Raw genomic sequence first — 7,004 nt, forward strand, 5'->3', positions numbered from 1 at the left:
AGAAGACAAAGTTAGGAGGAGATCAATGAGGAAATAAGGTAGAAGTGGATTTAATATGAAGTTGTTTAGCAAAGGACATACAAGCATACAAGTAGTGATGAAATCATGCTTATAATGCTAAATATGTTGTGAGAGACTCTGGGAAAGAACGGGGAGGGCACATCATTTTGAAAGTAAACCACCCTGGTGTGTTTGAAGGAAATATATCTAAACAAGTAGGTAATGACAGTTGCTTGGAGTTGGAAGAAACCTCACCTTGGAGAGATAAGCAATGGTATATCCATCTGGAAAAGAGGTATGCTTTTAATTGAGATATATATATAGTCCAGGAGTGGTGATTCCCACAAACTGGTGTTGGGAAAGAATTTCAGAGTTTGATAATGCACCATGAGTAAAGGGCTTTGCCATGTGGGTCTTTAGCTGAGAATATGGTGATCAAAGATTTTTAAGAGGAATTAAGGGGCTTTACTTGAGAGGCCCATAAAACAAGTGGGTTGAAAGCTGGATACGTATCAAAACAATGGACAGTTTGATAGACATGTTTCAAGTGGATTAATTTGTGGAAATTGGGCAACTCAATCCAGTGAAGTTACTTAATTGTGCTACAATGCTGTGGCCATGCAGAAGAGTTGGTGAAAAATTTCACAACTTTAAATTTGCTCCAGTATTAAGAATTAGGTTGATTGTAGGTTGGTAAGAACAGACACTGTTAATGAGGGAGATGGGAGTAAGAACGCTGAGGCTATACAAATTCTGATATAGTCAGTAAAGTATTGTTTGGTCCTGTATAGCATGCCCAGTTTTTGATGTATTTTAGGCCCTGTCCTTAGTATAAATATCACACTTTAGTTTGTCATTAACAATTAGTCCAGTAGTTTGGCTTGGGAGACTACATCAATTGTCATGCTTTTGTTAAGATGACTGAGAAATTAGTTTTGGGGTATAAAGAGATTTTGGGGTAAAGAGCATAAGTTTTGTTTTCTTAGCATTGTGCACAAGATTTGAATCTTTCAGACAAGTTTTTACAGATGCATGTTGAGTGATATTTAGAAGTTCAGAAACTCGGTGGCACTCCAATAAGTGTTGGGAGAAAGGAGGATGTGGCTTGTTGTCATTTGACACTTTCTCTCTGACCTCACTTATAGGAGTCAAACCATGAAAGAGAGCCAGAAGAGCGTCTTAAGATGGAGAATTTGTTGAGCAATTAGTGATGAGACATAGTGTGAAATGCTTTTGATAGATCAAAAAATGGAAGATAATAAGGTAATATAAATACCATTAATGAAAGATAAGAGGTCAGTATTAATATTGCACGATGAGTGAAAACCATATGGTGATGGGTAGAGATGTTGGAGAAGCTGGGAGAAAATACACTTTTCTAGGATCTTAGATGGTGTGGATAAATGTGTAAGGTACCAATGAATTTCATTAGGAAGAAAAACCTAAAAATACTGCTGTTATGCTGCCGATACTCAGCTGTTCCTCTCCTTGTCCCAGTTGTGAATATTGTGTCTTGGATCTCGTGAAGACTATCTATGATTTGTGTTCATCTGGATGAGTGCTAGTTATCTGACACTAAGATTTATGAAGATGGAGGCAGTGATTGTGGTGACAAACTATGGCATTTTACAAGTCTTTGTCTTTCCCATATGATTATGTATTGATGAAGCAGGCTTGAGCTTATGCTATGAGTGCAGAGTCCTGATTTTGTCCTAGATATTATGCTTTCATTATCGGCCATGTGATAGCAGCTGTACAATCTTCATGTATACATAATTGAAATACTGACCACATAATGACCGTAATCCAACATAACATCTAGCCACAGTTCCCTCTATATTTGTCTTGTTAAAAGCTGCATTATTGCAAGACTTTTGCATCAGGTTCCTTGACTCTAGCCTTGAAATACATCAGGTTAGTTGACCCTGCCCTTGACAAATTTCATTGTGTACAGAACTGAGCAACCAGACTTTTCTGAGTAATTCCTGTTACGATCACAAGACCCCTGTACTTCAGAGTCCTCTGGGTCCTTCTTTTGTTGAAGTCAGGGTTCGGATCCTGCTTAAATTCAAGACCTTTTTGGTTTTCTATTTGCTGATTTGTCCAAATTTCTCAGTGACTCCTGGGATGCACCCAGAAATGTTTGGTAGGGTCTCTCATTATATCAATCAATCCCCAATTGTAGAATTCAGCACCTTCTCAGAATTGGGAGTGGTGCACACTGGCTAGTTTTAGAATGTCACTAAAAATGTGCTACTGTTTCAGAAGGTTTATCTTACTGTGCACATCTGGGTTATATACATCCTATCTCTATTATACATCTTGTAAAGTATCTAGTCTTAGATAATTAAATAAAATTGTTTGGTATAGTAGGTCTCAGAGAACATCATAAAAGAATTGACTGATTGGTCTGCACTGGGTCTCCTTTCTATTAGACCACAGATTGCAGATGCAATTACAAATCCATCTTAATGGCAAAACTGCACAAGTTAAGTCAGACAGGTGCCTGAAACAAGCTAGATAATTCTGGACTCCAGAATAAGTCAAGTATTTTGCAGTCCTCTGTCCACAAGGAGAGTATGTTGATCTTCCTGAGCCACTGATAACATCTACAGAACCCATAAAGAAAGAGAAGGAAGCTTATTAAAGATGGCATTTTCTAAGGCTGAAACCAATCATTTTCTTGGACAGTGAAGGACAAATACTAAACTTTACAATAGACCACCTGTTAAAAGAGTACTGTTTACTAAGAAATGCAAAGCCAAAGATGTTAGAAATGTGTAGATGAAGATAAATTTCTGTCATAGGGTGAGATTTGAAATTCTCATCACTCCAGTTTTGCCAAATTGAGCAGAACCAAAAGAATACTGCATTTTTCTGATCTCCAGTGAAGTCATCATATATGAGATCCCAGTCATCTTCTTGGTATATTCTGATATAGACAGACACACTGGACTGCTAGCTTCTGTTGGCTGCTTAGACAATATGTGAATCATTACAACACGCATGATGCATGCCACCATCTACTCCCAGACTCAAAGACCTTGTCAGCAAAGGTAAAGGGAGTTTGCATCACAATGCTTGCTCGGATGCCATACTCACAACATACTGCCTGATCTGATAAAAGGGTTATGACAGCATAAGAGTTCTTGGAGTCTGGAGAGATCAATGAATAACCCTAAATTCAGAAACATGATGTGTAGTTCGTTTTGTAAGAGGTTCCATCTACCCTGAATAATACAGAATTAATTTATGATTATAATCTTGGTTTATAATTACAGCAGAGCCTCCAACTTTGAAGACATTCACTAAAAAACGACAGTATGTATCCATCAGCAAAAGATGTAATACGTTATGATGACTGTAACCAATGTAGTAGATGACCCAGTCAAGGATCTGTGTACTCAGATTGTCCAGATGGACTGAGAAAATGCATGCTGACAGCAGACAAAGAAGGTGGAATACCATATCTAGCTAGACCTTGCACTATAAGGAAGAGTTATTCTTTAAAACAATCAATTAAAGGGCTCAAACATGAGTAGACAAGGTCTTGCAACAATAATATTGCAGACCTGTGCCCACTGGTGGAAAAATCTAAAAGCTGGAGCTAATTCAGCACCCACAAAAGTTCCAAGGAAAGAAAAATCTGTGAGGTAGATGTAACTAAGTCAACTACCCACTTAGAAGAATGCTATGAAAGCATTGTTCTGCAAAATCAGTGCCAACATTAAGACATGTTTGGGAAATACCAACAGAGTCAATAGCAGCATGAATAGCAACTCCCTTTAATGATGTAGTAGATGTCCATGACAGACATAGAGAACCTTCCTGTTCTCCCAGAACCCCCTTTATACTGACAGGCATCCATTATACCCATCATGGACATCCAACAGCTCTGTGCCAACAGAACAGGATAATTTGGAGACTGATGTAAGTAGAACCCCATTATCTTTTAGCTCAGCAATTTCCTTCTGAAAAGGAATGCAGACGTGATACATAGGTCTCAACCTCTTTAGAGGCCAGTGTGGAACACAGACCCCTGCAATGTCTGATAAACAGTCAAAATGTTGAACACCCTATTTTCGCACTGAAACGTACAATTTCCATGGGACCTGGTTAAAGTGGGCTTTCTGCCAGAAGTATTAAGTTAGTAAATACTGTGCATTTTTTTAAATTAAAAAAGGCACAGATGTCAATAAATAAAACAAAGTCAGCAGAAACCATTGATAAAATTCAATATACTCAGTAGCAAACAGCTACATAACAGTATTCAGTTGCGACTATTAAAAAAATGTTCTTCAGCACCTGCTTTTCCAACTCCTCCATATTTTCTCCCATCTAAATCCATGAACTCAACCAATCAAGGACAAATCAGAGCAGAATCAGGGACAAATAAAGAATTAGTCAGGGACACTTTTAAAATATTGATACCATTACCTTGGGCACTGACAGAATAAGAGAATGTGAATTAATACACATTTTCTGAAATAAAATAAGTTTATAACTTGTCATTTATTAAACGTATTGCACCACCTTTTCACCAAAAGTCAACAGCCTAGTTCTCAATGAATCAGAGACAAATCCAGAAATAATCAGGGACACAAAATATTATAGCTATTAACCTGAGACATTGACATACTAGAGAATGTGTGAATTAATATACATTTTCTGAAATAAATTATAATTCTATTTTACACCATTTAAGTGTAATTCATCATCCTAGTTCCAAAAGTCACCACTTTTAGGAGGGATTAAAGGGGCACAGCTAACACTGGAGTCAAAATCAGACACTGGTCAATACATAAGTAAAATAAACAAAGTTAGGTGAATAAAAGGTAAATAACCAAACACTGACACTAAGTTGTTTGAGTCTTATGCATAGTTATTACATCAATAAAGCATTGCATTGGCAAACCTGGTGTGGTTCTTTGATTCTGTCTAGGATGTCAAAAAGTATTCACAGGAACATAAACTTACAGGAGGATATTACCTACATTAATATGTTACAAACAGTAATGAGCAGTCAGAGAACTCTTTACAGGAGAATATTTCTATTATATATATTAGTGTTTATACAGGAAGATACTGTCTACATTAGAAACCCACAAGTACCAGATTATAGTAGCAGTAGTGAACAGTCAATGGTAGAAATAAAATGAAGACATGAAAGTGAGAAAAATTAGAGGGAAAAATAAATAGGTAAATATCCATTTTTGCAGGAAAATATTATTCTACATTAATAATGTACAAGCACCAAATTATAGCAATTGCTCTTATAAACTTACAAAGTTGCTTGAATAGCAGGATGTGTGTTAGCATGCATTTTCTGAAGGATATGAAGTCTGAAACTCAAATGTATGTTATTTAATGACTTGAATCCTGAATGATTTGCCAAAAAACACAATAGACCAAAAATATGTGGCAAAAATCTAGAGATTCTGCAAAAATTTGGAACCCTACTCCTGTCTGAAATGTTGTTTAATCACTCCTCCACTCTACACATTCACCCACTTACCGCACCCACTTACCGCAAGTCCAGTAGTCCACAACCCCCAAATGCAATTAGGAACAGAAAAAAAATCCAAGGCAGGGGTATAACTCCCAGGCAGCAACAGCAGTCAGCAGCCCAGCAAAAGCACCACCACAACCATCCCAACACAAGTAAAGCAAAACTCAGCCCTTTTGTAGGCTTTCTTTCATGTTGATAGTGGTCTGGTGTACAGTCACTGTACCTGATCCACTGCAGTGCCCGTAGCAACTCCCATTCAACCAGCATCTCCTCATCCATATCTGTATCTTGTCTCTCATTCATAATCAGAGCGAACGAATGTTTAAACAAATCCTCCTCAACTGATGAAACACTATCCAGGATGCCATGCAGTCAGAAGACCTCCTTGCCAACCCATAAATACAAGTGTGATGATCTTTCTGCACCCTGCAATATCCTTTTTGAAGGTACTGCAGTAGTGTAAAAACTCATAGCAGCAAGTGATTGGCCACATTTTGTTCCTCCTAATTAGCTCCCTTTGCCTCAGGAGCAGTTACTTGCCTGACTCGTATACTAGAATGCTGATTGGCTATAATTACAATATAAGAGCCAGTCAAAAATTGCAAAGCGGAGCCCTGCTGTTCAATGCAGAACAGCGGAACAGTGAGCTAAATCGATGACAAATGTGGATCGTTCCACACAATCTAGAGCACTTGGGTGCTCAGATGTGGTAGCAAGTCTGAGAAGACCATCTGCTCCCTAAATTAGAACAGCACAAGAGGCTTCTGACTGTTCTGAAAAATTTATAGACTATATGGCATCTTTTCATGAAATGGTCATTGTTTGTGCTTTTTTCTTCAGCAAAGAAGTGCAAGCTACCTTTCATCTCCTCATCTGTATAGTTACACTTAAAAGAAACAAAGGTAAGGTTGTTCTGTGGACTGGAAGTTCAATGAGCTATACACTTTGGGAACTTGGGCAGGCTGGGGCTGGAGTGGAAGAAAAACCTCACACCTGAGTACTTTTTTCTTAACTCATTTAATCCTGAACAGGAGGATAATTAACACCTTTGCTTGCCAAGATCTTCTAAACCAGGAAACCGCTTGCTTCCTGAGAGTTTTTTCTCCAAAATCCTCTACTGAAGACATACTTCATTAGCTTTATATCTGATGAATGGTGTGAGTTACAAAAATGTAAATAATGGTAGCTTTTTGGTAGACAATGGACTATACCCTAGTGTTAGTGTCAAAGATCTGTCTGTAGATAGTGATTTTATAATGTAGATTTATGAATGAAAATCTGTATTTTGTTTGCCAAAAATACTACTGCTATTTTCAAACTATGGGTTATATATTTGTGAGCATGCAAGACAGAGCTAAGTTATCAGTGAGGGAACTTCTCACTTGTTCAAGAGCTTTTCAATGATGCATGACAATAGAGGATAGTATATTGCTGTTTTGAAATATTGCTGAATCTCTTCAAGTTATGTGTATAATAATTTCACAATATTTCAAAA

This window comes from Protopterus annectens, chromosome 8.part0, assembly GCF_019279795.1.
Source record: "Protopterus annectens isolate FY-2018-M chromosome 8.part0, PAN1.0, whole genome shotgun sequence".
Classification (NCBI taxonomy): Eukaryota; Metazoa; Chordata; order Ceratodontiformes; family Protopteridae; genus Protopterus; species Protopterus annectens.